The following is a 17,283-nucleotide window of genomic DNA, read 5'->3' on the forward strand; positions in this document are numbered from 1 at the left end:
ACACGGCTCAGCAGACAGTATCACACAGGACAGGATTAGATACATGGCTCAGAAGACCGTATCACACAGGAGAGGGTTAGATACACAGCTCAGCAGACAGTATCACACAGGATAGGATTAGATACACGGCTCAGCAGACAGTATCACACAGGAGAGGGTTAGATACACGGCTCAGCAGACAGTATCACACAGGATAGGATTAGATACACGGCTCAGCAGACGGTATCACACTGGATAGGATTAGATACACGGCTCAGCAGACAGTATCACACAGGATAGGATTAGATACACGGCTCAGCAGACAGTATCACACAGGATAGGATTAGATACACGGCTCAGCAGACGGTATCACACAGGATAGGATTAGATACACGGCTCAGCAGACAGTATCACACAGGAAAGGATTAGATACACGGCTCAGCAGACGTATCACACAGGACAGGATTAGATACATGGCTCAGAAGACAGTATCACACAGGAGAGGATTAGATACACAGCTCAGCAGACGGTATCACACAGGATAGGATTAGATACACAGCTCAGCAGACAGTATCACACAGGATAGGATTAGATACACGGCTCAGCAGACAGTATCACACAGGAGAGGGTTAGATACACGGCTCAGCAGACAGTATCACACAGGAAAGGGTTAGATACACGGCTCAGCAGACAGTATCACACAGGAGAGGGTTAGATACACGGCTCAGCAGACAGTATCACACAGGATAGGATTAGATACACGGCTCAGCAGACAGTATCACACAGGAGAGGATTAGATGCACGGCTCAGCAGACAGTATCACACAGGATAGATTTAGATACACAGCTCAGCAGATAGTATCACACAGGAGAGGATTAGATACACAGCTCAGCAGACAGTATCGCACAGGATAGGATTAGATACACGGCTCAAAAGACAGTATCACACAGCATAGGATTAGATACACGGCTCAGCAGACAGTATCACACAGGAGAGGATTAGATGCACGGCTCAGCAGACAGTATCACACAGGATATTTTTAGATACACAGCTCAGCAGATAGTATCACACAGGATAGGATTAGATACACAGCTCAGCAGACAGTATCACACAGGATAGGATTAGATACACGGCTCAGCAGACAGTATCACACAGGATAGGATTAGATACACGGCTCAGCAGACAGTATCACACAGGATAGGATTAGATACACGGCTCAGAAGACGGTATCACAAAGGACAGGATTAGATACACGGCTCAGCAGACAGTATCACACAGGAGAGGGTTAGATACACGGCTCAGCAGACAGTATCACACAGGATAGGATTAGATACACGGCTCAGCAGACAGTATCACACAGGATAGGATTAGATACACGGCTCAGAAGACGGTATCACAAAGGACAGGATTAGATACATGGCTCAGCAGACAGTATCACACAGGAGAGGATTAGATACACAGCTCAGCAGATAGTATCACACAGGATAGGATTAGATACACGGCTCAGCAGACAGTATCACACAGGAGAGGATTAGATACACAGCTCAGCAGATAGTATCACACAGGATAGGATTAGATACACGGCTCAGCAGACAGTATCACACAGGATAGGATTAGATACACGGCTCAGCAGACAGTATCACACAGGATAGGATTAGATACACGGCTCAGCAGACAGTATCACACAGGATAGGATTAGATACACGGCTCAGCAGACAGTATCACACAGGAGAGGGTTAGATACACAGTTCAGCAGACAGTGTCACACAGGATAGGATTAGATACACGGCTCAGCAGACAGTATCACACAGGAGAGGATTAGATACACAGCTCAGCAGATAGTATCACACAGGATAGGATTAGATACACGGCTCAGCAGACAGTATCACACAGGATAGGATTAGATACACGGCTCAGCAGACAGTATCACACAGGATAGGATTAGATACACGGCTCAGCAGACAGTATCACACAGGTTAGGATTAGATACACGGCTCAGCAGACGGTATCACAAAGGATAGGATTAGATACAGCTCAGCAGACAGTGTCACACAGGATAGGATTAGATACATGGATCAGCAGACACTATCACACAGGAGAGGATTAGATACACGGCTCAGCAGACAGTATCACACAGGATAGGATTAGATACATGGCTCAGCAGACACTATCACACAGGACAGGATTAGATACACGTCTCAGCAGACAGTATCAAACAGGAGAGGATTAGATACATGGATCAGCAGACACTATCACACAGGACAGGATTAGATACACGTCTCAGCAGACAGTATCAAACAGGAGAGGATTAGATACACAGCTCAGCAGACAGTATCACACAGCATAGGATTAGATACACGGCTCAGCAGACAGTATCACACAGGATAGGATTAGATACACAGCTCAGCAGACAGTGTCACACAGGGTAGGATTAGATACACGGCTCAGCAGACAGTATCACACAGGATAGGATTAGATACACAGCTCAGCAGACAGTATCACACAGGATAGGATTAGATACATGGCTCAGCAGACAGTATCACACAGGAGAGGATTAGATACACGTCTCAGCAGACAGTATCACACGTGAGAGGATTAGATACACGGCTCAGCAGACAGTATCACACAGCATAGGATTAGATACACGGCTCAGCACACAGTATCACACAGGATAGGATTAGATACACGGCTCAGCAGACGGTATCACACAGGATAGGATTAGATACACGGCTCAGCAGACAGTATCACACAGGATAGGATTAGATACACGGCTCAGCAGACAGTATCACACAGGACAGGATTAGATACAGCGGTCAGCAGACGGTATCACTCAGGATAGGATTAGATACACGGGTCAGCAGACGGTATCACACAGGATAGGATTAGATACATGGCTCAGCAGACAGTATCACACAGGATAGGATTAGATACACAGCTCAGCAGACAGTATCACACAGAATAGGATTAGATACACGGCTCAGCAGACAGTATCACACAGGAGAGGATTAGATACACGGCTCAGCAGACAGTATCACATAGGATAGGATGAGATTCACAGCTCAGCAGACAGTATCACACAGGATAGGATTAGATACACGGCTCAGCAGACGGTATCACACAGGAGAGGATTAGATACACGGCTCAGCAGATAGTATCACACAGGAAAGGATTAGATACACAGCTCTGCAGACAGTGTCACACAGGATAGGATTAGATACACGGCTCAGCAGACGGTATCACACAGGATAGGATTAGATACACTGCTCAGCCGACAGTATCACACAGGATAGAATTAGATACACGGCTCAGCACACAGTATCACACAGGAGAGGATTAGATACACAGCTCAGCAAACATTATAACACAGGAGAGGATTAGATACACAGCTCAGCAGACAGTATCACACAGGATAGCATTAGATACACGGCTCAGCAGACGGTATCACACAGGATAGGATTAGATACACGGCTCAGCAGATAGTATCACACAGCATAGGATTAGATACACGGCTCAGCAGAAAGTATCACACAGCATAGGATTATATACACGGCTCAGCAGACAGTATCACACAGGAGAGGATTAGATACACAGCTCAGCACACAGTATCACACAGAATAGGATTAGATACACGGCTCAGCAGACAGTATCACACAGGATAGAATTAGATACACGGCTCAGCAGACAGTATCACACAGGATATGATTAGATACATGGCTCAGCAGACAGTATCACACAGGAAAGGATTAGATACACGGCACAGCAGACGGTATCACACTGGATAGGATTAGATACACGGCTCAGCAGACGGTATCACACAGGATAGGATTAGATACACGGCTCAGCAGACAGTATCACACAGGACAGGATTAGATACATGGCTCAGAAGACCGTATCACACAGGAGAGGGTTAGATACACAGCTCAGCAGACAGTATCACACAGGATAGGATTAGATACACGGCTCAGCAGACAGTATCACACAGGAGAGGGTTAGATACACGGCTCAGCAGACAGTATCACACAGGAGAGGGTTAGATACACGGCTCAGCAGACGGTATCACACTGGATAGGATTAGATACACGGCTCAGCAGACGGTATCACACTGGATAGGATTAGATACACGGCTCAGCAGACAGTATCACACAGGATAGGGTTAGATACACGGCTCAGCAGACAGTATCACACAGGATAGGATTAGATACACGGCTCAGCAGACAGTATCACACAGGATAGGATTAGATACACGGCTCAGCAGACGGTCTCACACAGGATAGGATTAGATACACGGCTCAGCAGACAGTATCACACAGGAAAGGATTAGATACACGGCTCAGCAGACGTATCACACAGGACAGGATTAGATACATGGCTCAGAAGACAGTATCACACAGGAGAGGATTAGATACACAGCTCAGCAGACGGTATCACACAGGATAGGATTAGATACACTGCTCAGCAGACAGTATCACACAGGATAGGATTAGATACACGGCTCAGCAGACAGTATCACACAGGAGAGGGTTAGATACACGGCTCAGCAGACAGTATCACACAGGAAAGGGTTAGATACACGGCTCAGCAGACAGTATCACACAGGAGAGGGTTAGATACACGGCTCAGCAGACAGTATCACACAGGATAGGTTTAGATACACTACTCAGCAGATAGTATCACACAGGAGAGGATTAGATACACAGCTCAGCAGACAGTATCGCACAGGATAGGATTAGATACACGGCTCAAAAGACAGTATCACACAGCATAGGATTAGATACACGGCTCAGCAGACAGTATCACACAGGATATTTTTAGATACACAGCTCAGCAGATAGTATCACACAGGATAGGATTAGATACACAGCTCAGCAGACAGTATCGCACAGGATAGGATTAGATACACGGCTCAGCAGACAGTATCGCACAGCATAGGATTAGATACACAGCTCAGCAGACAGTATCGCACAGGATAGGATTAGATACACAGCTCAGCAGACGGTATCGCACAGCATAGGATTAGATACACAGCTCAGCAGACAGTATCGCACAGGATAGGATTAGATACACGGCTCAGCAGATAGTATCACACAGGAGAGGATTAGATACACAGCTCAGCAGACAGTATCGCACAGGATAGGATTAGATACACGGCTCAGCAGACAGTATCGCACAGCATAGGATTAGATACACAGTTCAGCAGACGATATCACACAGCATAGGATTAGATACACAGCTCAGCAGACAGTATCACACAAAATAGGATTAGATACACGGCTCAGCAGACAGTTTCACACAGAAAAGGATTAGATACACGGCTCAGCAGACAGTATCACACAGTAGAGGATTAGATACACAGCTCAGCAGACATTATCACACAAAATAGGATTAGATACACGGCTCAGCAGACAGTTTCACACAGAAAAGGATTAGATACACGGCTCAGCAGACAGTATCACACAGTAGAGGATTAGATACACGGCTCAGCAGACAGTATCACACAGGAGACGATTAGATACACGGCTCAGCAAACAGTATCACACAGGATAGGATTAGATACCCGGCTCAGCAGACAGTATCACACAGGATAAGATTAGATACACGGCTCAGCAGACAGTATCACACAGAATAGGATTAGATACACGGCTCAGCAGACAGTATCACACAGGATAGGATTAGATACACGGCTCAGCACACAGTATCACACAGGATAGGATTAGATACACGGCTCAGCAGACAGTATCACACAGGATAAGATTAGATACACGGCTCAGCAGACAGTATCACACAGGATAGGATTAGATACACGGCTCAGCAGACAGTATCACACAGGATAGGATTAGATACACGACTCAGCAGACAGTATCACACAGGATAGGATTAGATACACGGCTCAGAAGACGGTATCACAAAGGACAGGATTAGATACACGGCTCAGCAGACAGTATCACACAGGAGAGGGTTAGATACACAGCTCAGCAGACAGTATCACACAGGATCGGATTAGATACACGGCTCAGCAGACAGTATCACACAGGATAGGATTAGATACACGGCTCAGCAGACAGTGTCACACAAGATAGGATTAGATACACGGCTCAGCAGACAGTATCACACAGGAAAGGGTTAGATACACAGCTGAGCAGACAGTATCACACAGGAGAGGATTAGATACACAGCTCAGCAGATAGTATCACACAGGAGAGGATTAGATACACAGCTCAGCAGATAGTATCACACAGGATAGGATTAGATACACGGCTCAGCAGACAGTATCACACAGGATAGGATTAGATACACGGCTCAGCAGACAGTATCACACAGTAGAGGATTAGATACACGGCTCAGCAGACAGTATCACACAGGAGACGATTAGATACACGGCTCAGCAAACAGTATCACACAGGATAGGATTAGATACCCGGCTCAGCAGACAGTATCACACAGGATAAGATTAGATACACGGCTCAGCAGACAGTATCACACAGAATAGGATTAGATACACGGCTCAGCAGACAGTATCACACAGGATAGGATTAGATACACGGCTCAGCACACAGTATCACACAGGATAGGATTAGATACACGGCTCAGCAGACAGTATCACACAGGATAAGATTAGATACACGGCTCAGCAGACAGTATCACACAGGATAGGATTAGATACACGGCTCAGCAGACAGTATCACACAGGATAGGATTAGATACACGGCTCAGAAGACGGTATCACAAAGGACAGGATTAGATACACGGCTCAGCAGACAGTATCACACAGGAGAGGGTTAGATACACAGCTCAGCAGACAGTATCACACAGGATAGGATTAGATACACGGCTCAGCAGACAGTATCACACAGGATAGGATTAGATACACGGCTCAGCAGAGAGTGTCACACAAGATAGGATTAGATACACGGCTCAGCAGACAGTATCACACAGGAAAGGGTTAGATACACAGCTCAGCAGACAGTATCACACAGGAGAGGATTAGATACACAGCTCAGCAGATAGTATCACACAGGAGAGGATTAGATACACAGCTCAGCAGATAGTATCACACAGGATAGGATTAGATACACGGCTCAGCAGACAGTATCACACAGGATAGGATTAGATACACGGCTCAGCAGACAGTATCACACAGGATAGGATTAGATACACGGCTCAGCAGACAGTATCACACAGGATAGGATTAGATACACGGCTCAGCAGACAGTATCACACAGGATAGGATTAGATACACGGCTCAGCAGACAGTATCACACAGGATAGGATTAGATACACGGCTCAGCAGACGGTATCACACAGGATAGTGTTAGATACACGGCTCAGCACACAGTATCACACAGGATAGGATTAGATACATAGCTCAGAAGACAGTATCACACGTGAGAGGATTAGATACACGGCTCAGCAGACAGTATCACACAGCATAGGATTAGATACACGGCTCAGCACACAGTATCACACAGGATAGGATTAGATACACGGCTCAGCAGACAGTATCACACAGGATAGGATTAGATACACGGCTCAGCACACAGTATCACACAGGATAGGGTTAGATACAAGGCTCAGCAGACAGTATCACACAGGATGGGATTAGATACACAGCTCAGCATACAGTATCACACAGGATACGATTAGATACACAGCTCAGCAGACAGTATCACACAGGACAGGATTAGATACAGCGGTCAGCAGACGGTATCACACAGGATAGGATTAGATACACGGCTCAGCAGACGGATTCACACAGAATTGGATTAGATACATGGCTCAGCAGACAGTATCACACAGGATAGGATTAGATACACGGCTCAGCAGACAGTATCACACAGGACAGGATTAGATACATGGCTCAGCAGACAGTATCACACTGGACAGGATTAGATACACAGCTCAGCAGACAGTATCACACAGGAAAGGATTTGATACACGTCTCAGCAGACAGTATCACACAGGATAGGATTAGATACATGGCTCAGCAGACGGTATCACACTGGACAGGATTAGATACACAGCTCAGCAGACAGTATCACACAGGATAGGATTAGATACACGGCTCAGCAGACAGTATCACACAGGATAGGATTAGATACACAGCTCAGCAGACGGATTCACACAGAATAGGATTAGATACATGGCTCAGCAGACAGTATCACACAGGACAGGATTAGATACATGGCTCAGCAGACAGTATCACACAGGATAGGATTAGATACACAGCTCAGCAGACAGTATCACACAGGATAGGATTAGATACACGGCTCTGCAGACGGATTCACACAGAATAGGATTAGATACATGGCTCAGCAGACAGTATCACACAGGATAGGATTAGATACACAGCTCAGCAGACAGTATCACACAGGATAGGATTAGATACACGGCTCAGCAGACAGTATCACACAGGACAGGATTAGATACATGGCTCAGCAGACAGTATCACACTGGACAGGATTAGATACACGGCTCAACAGACAGTATCACACAGGGTAGGATTTGATACACGTCTCAGCAGACAGTATCACACAGGATAGGATTAGATACACGGCTCAGCATACAGTATAACACAGGAGAGGATTAGATACATGGCTCAGCAGACAGTATCACACAGAAGAGGATTAGATACACAGCTCAGCAGACCGTATCACACCGAAGATGATTAGATACACGGCTCAGCATACAGTATCAAACAGGATGGGATTAGATACACGGCTCAGCAGACAGTATCGCACAGGAAGGGATTAGATACACGGCTCAGCAGATAGTATCACACAGGATGGGATTAGATACACGTCTCAGCAGACAGTATCACACAGAATAGGATTAGATACACGGCTCAGCAGACAGTATCACACAGGATAGGATTAGATACACGGCTCAGCAAACGGTATCACACAGGATAGGATTAGATACACGGCTCAGCAGACAGTATCACACAGGATAGGATTAGATACACGGCTCAGCAGACAGTATCACACAGGATAGGATTAGATACACGGCTCAGAAGACGGTATCACAAAGGACAGGATTAGATACACGGCTCAGCAGACAGTATCACACAGGAGAGGGTTAGATACACAGCTCAGCAGACAGTATCACACAGGATAGGATTAGATACACGGCTCAGCAGACTGTATCACACAGGATAGGATTAGATACACGGCTCAGCAGACGGTATCACAAAGGATAGGATTAGATACACGGCTCAGCAGACAGTGTCACACAAGATAGGATTAGATACACGGCTCAGCAGACAGTATCACACAGGAAAGGGTTAGATACACAGCTCAGCAGACAGTATCACACAGGAGAGGATTAGATACACAGCTCAGCAGATAGTATCACACAGGAGAGGATTAGATACACAGCTCAGCAGATAGTAACACACAGGATAGGATTAGATACACGGCTCAGCAGACAGTATCACACAGGATAGGATTAGATACACGGCTCAGCAGACGGTATCACACAGGATAGGATTAGATACACGGCTCAGCAGACAGTATCACACAGGATAGGATTAGATACACGGCTCAGCAGACAGTATCACACAGGATAGGATTAGATACACGGCTCAGCAGACGGTAACACACAGGATAGGATTAGATACACGGCTCAGCAGACAGTATCACACAGGATAGGATTAGATACACGGCTCAGCAGACAGTATCACACAGGAGAGGATTAGATACACAGCTCAGCAGACAGTATCACACAGGAGAGGATTAGATACACGGCTCAGCAGACAGTATCACACAGGAAAGGGTTAGATACACAGCTCAGCAGACAGTATCACACAGGAGAGGATTAGATACACAGCTCAGCAGATAGTATCACACAGGAGAGGATTAGATACACAGCTCAGCAGATAGTAACACACAGGATAGGATTAGATACACGGCTCAGCAGACAGTATCACACAGGATAGGATTAGATACACGGCTCAGCAGACAGTATCACACAGGATAGGATTAGATACACGGCTCAGCAGACGGTAACACACAGGATAGGATTAGATACACGGCTCAGCAGACGGTATCACACAGGATAGGATTAGATACACGGCTCAGCAGACAGTATCACACAGGAGAGGGCTAGATACACGGCTCAGCAGACAGTATCACACAGGAGAGGGTTAGATACACGGTTCAGCAGACAGTATCACACAGGATAGGATTAGATACACGGTTCAGCAGACAGTATCACACAGGATAGGATTAGATACAGCTCAGCAGACATTATCACACAGGATAGGATTAGATACACGGCTCAGCAGATAGTATCACACAGGAGAGGGTTAGATACACGGCTCAGCAGACAGTATCCCACAGGATAGGATTAGATACACGGTTCAGCAGACAGTATCACACAGGATAGGATTAGATACATGGCTCAGCAGACAGTATCACACAGGATAGGATTAGATACAGCTCAGCAGACAGTATCACACAGGATAGGATTAGATACACGGCTCAGCAGACAGTATCACACAGGATAGGATTTGATACAGCTCAGCAGACAGTATCACGCAGGATAGGATTAGATACACGGCTCAGCAGACAGTATCACACAGCATAGGATTAGATGCACGGCTCAGCAGACAGTATCACACAGCATAGGATTAGATACACGGCTCAGCACACAGTATCACACAGGATAGGATTAGATACACGGCTCAGCAGACGGTATCACACATGATAGGATTAGATACACGGCTCAGCAGACAGTATCACACAGGATAGGATTAGATACACAGCTCAGCAGACAGTGTCACACAGGATAGGATTAGATACACGGCTCAGCAGACGGTATCACACATGATAGGATTAGATACACGGCTCAGCAGACAGTATCACACAGCATAGGATTAGATACACGGCTCAGCAGACAGTGTCACACAGGATAGGATTAGATACACGGCTCAGCACACAGTATCACACAGGATAGGATTAGATACACGGCTCAGCAGACGGTATCACACATGATAGGATTAGATATACGGCTCAGCAGACGGTATCACACATGATAGGATTAGATACACGGCTCAGCAGACAGTATCACACAGGAGAGGATTAGATACACAGCTCAGCAGACAGTATCACACAGCATAGGATTAGATACACGGCTCAGCAGACAGTATCACACAGGAGAGGATTAGATACTCAACTCAGCAGACAGTATCACACAGCATAGGATTAGGTACACGGCTCAGCAGACAGTATCACACAGCATAGGATTAGATACACAGCTCAGCAGACAGCATCACACAGCATAGGATTAGATACACGGCTCAGCACACAGTATCACACAGGATAGGATTAGATACATAGCTCAGAAGACAGTATCACACGTGAGAGGATTAGATACACGGCTCAGCAGACAGTATCACACAGCATAGGATTAGATACACGGCTCAGCACACAGTATCACACAGGATAGGATTAGATACACGGCTCAGCAGACGGTATCACACAGGATAGGATTAGATACACGGCTCAGCAGACAGTATCACACAGGATGGGATTAGATACACAGCTCAGCATACAGTATCACACAGGATACGATTAGATACACAGCTCAGCAGACAGTATCACACAGGACAGGATTAGATACAGCGGTCAGCAGACGGTATCACACAGGATAGGATTAGATAAACGGGTCAGCAGACGGTATCACACAGGATAGGATTAGATACACGGCTCAGCAGACAGTATCACACAGGATGGGATTAGATACACAGCTCAGCATACAGTATCACACAGGATACGATTAGATACACAGCTCAGCAGACAGTATCACACAGGATAGGATTAGATACACGGCTCAGCAGACGGCATCACACAGAATAGGATTAGATACACGGCTCAGCAGACAGTATCACACAGGATAGGATTAGATACACGGCTTAGCAGACAGTATCACACAGGATAGGATTAGATACACGGCTCAGCAGACAGTATCACACAGGAGAGGATTAGATACATGGCTCAGCAGACGTTATCACACAGGATAGGATTAGATACACATCTCTGCAGACAGTATCACACAGGATAGAATTAGATACACGGCTCAGCACACAGTATCACACAGGATAGGATTAGATACACGGTTCAGCAGACGGTATCACACAGGATAGGATTAGATACCCGGCTCAGCACACAGTATCACACAGGATAGGATTAGAAACACGGCTCAGCAGACAGTATCACACAGTATAGGATTAGATACACGGCTCAGCAGACAGTATCACACAGCATAGGATTAGATACACGGCTCAGCAGACGGTATCACACACGATAGGATTAGATACCCGGCTCAGCAGACGGTATCACACAGGATAGGATTAGATACACTGCTCATCACACAGTATCACACAGTATAGGATTAGATACACGGCTCAGCACACAGTATCACACAGTATAGGATTAGATACACGGCTCAGCAGACAGTATCATACAGGAGAGGATTAGATACACGGCTCAGCAGACAGTATCACACAGGATAGGATTAGATACACGGCTCAGCAGACAGTATCACACAGGACAGGATTAGATACACGGCTCAGCAGACAGTATCACACAGGACAAGATTAGAAACACGGCTCAGCAGACAGTATCGCACAGGTTAAGATTAGATACACGGGTCAGCAGACGGTATCACACAGGATAGGATTAGATACATGGCTCAGCAGGCAGTATCACACAGGATAGGATTAGATACACGGCTCAGCAGACGGTATCACACAGGATAGGATTAGATACACAGCTCAGCAGACAGTATCACACAGGATAGGATTAGATACACGGGTCAGCAGATGGTATCACACAGGATAGGATTAGATACATGGCTCAGCAGACAGTATCACACAGGATAGGATTAGATACACGGCTCAGCAGACAGTATCACACAGGATAGGATTAGATTCACGGCTCAGGAGACGGTATAACACAGGATAGGATTAGATACATGGCTCAGCAGACAGTATCACACAGGATAGGATTAGATACACGGCTCAGCAGAGAGTATCACACAGGATAGGATTAGGTACACGGCCCAGCAGATAGCATCACACAGGATAGGATTAGATACACGGCTCAGCAGACAGTATCACACAGCATAGGATTAGATACACGGCTCAGCAGACAGTATCGCACAGAATAGGATTAGATACACAGCTCAGCAGACGGTATCACACAGCATAGGATTAGATACACAGCTCAGCATATAGTATCACACAGGAGAGGATTAGATACACAGCTCAGCAGACAGTATCGCACAGCATAGGATTAGATACACAGCTCAGCAGACGATATCACACAGCATAGGATTAGATACACGGCTCAGCAGACATTATCACACAAAATAGGATTAGATACAGGGCTCAGCAGACAGTATCATACAGGATAGGATTAGATACACGGCTCAGCAGACAGTATCACACAGGATAGGATTAGATACACGGCTCAGCAGACAGTTTCACACAGGAAAGGATTAGATACACGGCTCAGCAGACAGTATCACACAGGAGAGGATTAGATACACGGCTCAGCAGACAGTATCACACAGGATAGGATTAGATACACGGCTCAGCAGACAGTATCACACAGGATAGGATTAGATACACGGCTCAGCAGACAGTATCACACAGGATAGGATTAGATACACGGCTCAGCAGACAGTATCACACAGGAAGGGATTAGATACACAGCTCAGCATACAGTATTACACAGGATACGTTTAGATACACAGCTCAGCAGACAGTATCACACAGGATAGGATTAGATACACGGCTCAGCAGACAGTATCACACAGGATAGGATTAGATACACGGCTCAGCAGACGGTATCACACAGGATAGGATTAGATACACGGGTCAGCAGACGGTATCACACAGGATAGGATTAGATACATGGCTCAGCAGACAGTATCACACAGGATAGGATTAGATACACAGCTCCGCAGACAGCATCACACAAAATAGGATTAGATACACGGCTCAGCAGACAGTATCACACAGGATAGGATTAGATGCACGGCTCAGCAGACAGTATCACACAGGATAGGATTAGATACACGGCTCAGCAGACAGTATCACACAGCATAGGATTAGATACACGGCTCAGCAGACGGTATCACACAGGATAGGATTAGATACACGGCTCGGCAGACAGTATCACACAGGAGAGGATTAGATGCACGGCTCAGCAGACAGTATCACACGATAGGATTAGATACACGGTTCAGCAGACGGTATCACACAGGAGAGGATTAGATACACTGCTCGGCAGACAGTATCACACAGGAGAGGATTAGATACACGGCTCAGCACACAGTATCACACAGGATAGGATTAGATACACGGCTCAGCAGACAGTATCACACAGGATATGATTAGATACACGGCTCAGCAGACAGTATCACACAGGATAGGATTAGATACACGGCTCAGCACACAGTATCACACAGTATAGGATTAGATACAGGCTCAGCAGACAGTATCATACAGGAGAGGATTAGATACACGGCTCAGCAGACAGTATCACACAGGATAGGATTAGATACACGGCTCAGCAGACGGTATCACACAGGATAAGATTAGATACACTGCTCAGCAGACAGTATCACACAGGATAGGATTAGATACACGGCTCAGCAGACAGTATCACACAGGATAGGATTAGATACACGGCTCAGCAGACAGTATCACACAGGAGAGGATTAGATACACGGCTCAGCAGACAGTATCACACAGGATAGGATTAGATACACGGCTCAGCAGACAGTATCACACAGGATAGGATTAGATACACGGCTCAGCAGACAGTATCACACAGGACAGGATTAGATACACGGCTCAGCAGACAGTATCACACAGGATAAGATTAGATACACGGCTCAGCAGACAGTATCACACAGGAGAGGGTTAGTTACACGGCTCAGCAGACAGTATCACACAGGAGAGGGTTAGATACACGGCTCAGCAGACAGTATCACACAGGAGAGGATTAGATACACGGCTCAGCAGTCAGTATCACACAGGATAGGAATAGATACACGGCTCAGCAGACAGTATCACACAGGATAGGATTAGATACACGGCTCAGCAGACAGTATCACACAGGATAGGAATAGATACACGGCTCAGCAGACAGTATCACACAGGAGAGGGTTAGATACACGGCTCAGCAGACAGTATCACACAGGAGAGGGTTAGATACACGGCTCAGCAGACAGTATCACACAGGAGAGGATTAGATACACGGCTCAGCAGACAGTATCACACAGGATAGGATTAGATACCGCTCAGCAGACAGTATCACACAGGATAGGATTAGATACACAGCTCAGCAGAGAGTATCACACAGGATAGGATTAGATACACGGCTCAGCAGACGGTATCACACAGCATAGGATTAGATACACGGCTCAGCAGACAGTATCACACATGATAGGATTAGATACACGGCTTAGTAGACGGTATCACACAGGATAGGATTAGATACACGGCTCAGCAGACGGTATCACACAGGATAGGATTAGATACATGGCTCAGGAGACAGTATCACACAGGATAGGATTAGATACACGGCTCAGCAGACGGTATCACACAGGATAGGATTAGATACATGGCTCAGCAGACAGTATCACACAGGATAGGATTAGATACACGGCTCAGCAGACGGTATCACACAGGATAGGATTAGATACACGGCTCAGCAGACAGTATCACACAGGATAGGATTAGATACACGGCTCAGTAGACAGTATCACACAGGAGAGGGTTAGATACACGGCTCAGCAGACAGTATTACACAGGAGAGGATTAGATACACAGCTCAGCAGACAGTATCACACAGTAGAGGATTAGATACACAGCTCAGCAGACAGTATCACACAGGAGAGGATTAGATACACAGCTCAGCAGATAGTATCACACAGGAGAGGATTAGATACACAGCTCAGCAGATAGTATCACACAGGATAGGATTAGATACACGGCTCAGCAGACAGTATCACACAGGAGAGGATTAGATACACAGCTCAGCAGACAGTATCACAAAGGACAGGATTAGATACACAGCTCAGCAGACAGTATCACACAGGAGAGGATTAGATACACGGCTCAGCAGACAGTATCACACAGGAGAGGATTAGATACACAGCTCAGCAGATAGTATCACACAGGATAGGATTAGATACACGGCTCAGCACACAGTATCACACAGGATAGGATTAGATACATGGCTCAGCAGACGGTATCACACAGGATAGGATTAGATACACGACTCAGCAGACAGTATCACACAGGATAGGATTAGATACACGGCTCAGCAGACAGTATCACACAGGATAGGATTAGATACACGGCTCAGCAGACAGTATCACACAGGATATAATTAGATACACGGTTCAGTAGACAGTATCACACAGGATAGGATTAGATACACGGCTCAGCAGACGGTATCACACTGGATAGGATTAGATACACGGCTCAGCAGACAGTATCACACAGGATAGGATTAGATACACGGCTCAGCAGACAGTATCACACAGGATAGGATTAGATACACGGCTCAGCAGACGGTATCACACAGGACAGAATTAGATACATGGCTCCGAAGACAGTATCACACAGGATAGGATTAGATACACAGCTCAGCAGACGGTATCACACAGGATAGGATTAGATACACAGCTCAGCAGACAGTATCACACAGGATAGGATTAGATACACGTCTCAGCAGACAGTATCACACAGGATAGGATTAGATACATGGCTCAGCAGACAGTATCACACAGGATAGGATTAGATACAGCTCAGCATACAGTATCACACAGGATAGGATTAGATACACGGCTCAGCAGACGGTATCACACAGGATAGGATTAGATACACGGCTCAGAAGACAGGATCACACAGGATAGGATTAGATACACAGCTCAGCAGACAGTATCACACAGGATAGGATTAGATACACGGCTCAGCAGACAGTATCACACAGGATAGGATTAGATACATGGCTCAGCAGACAGTATCACACAGGATAGGATTAGATACAGCTCAGCATACAGTATCACACAGGATAGGATTAGATACACGGCTCAGCAGACGGTATCACACAGGATAGGATTAGATACACGGCTCAGCAGACAGTATCACACAGGAGAGGGTTAGATACACGGCTCAGCAGACAGTATCACACAGGATAGGATTAGATACACGGCTCAGCATACAGTATCACACAGGATATGATTAGATACAGCTCAGCAGACAGTATCACACAGGATAGGATTAGATAC

This window comes from Phyllobates terribilis, unplaced genomic scaffold, assembly GCF_046119375.1.
Source record: "Phyllobates terribilis strain yellow unplaced genomic scaffold, ASM4611937v1 Scaffold_2__4_contigs__length_985480577, whole genome shotgun sequence".
Taxonomy (NCBI): domain Eukaryota; kingdom Metazoa; phylum Chordata; class Amphibia; order Anura; family Dendrobatidae; genus Phyllobates; species Phyllobates terribilis.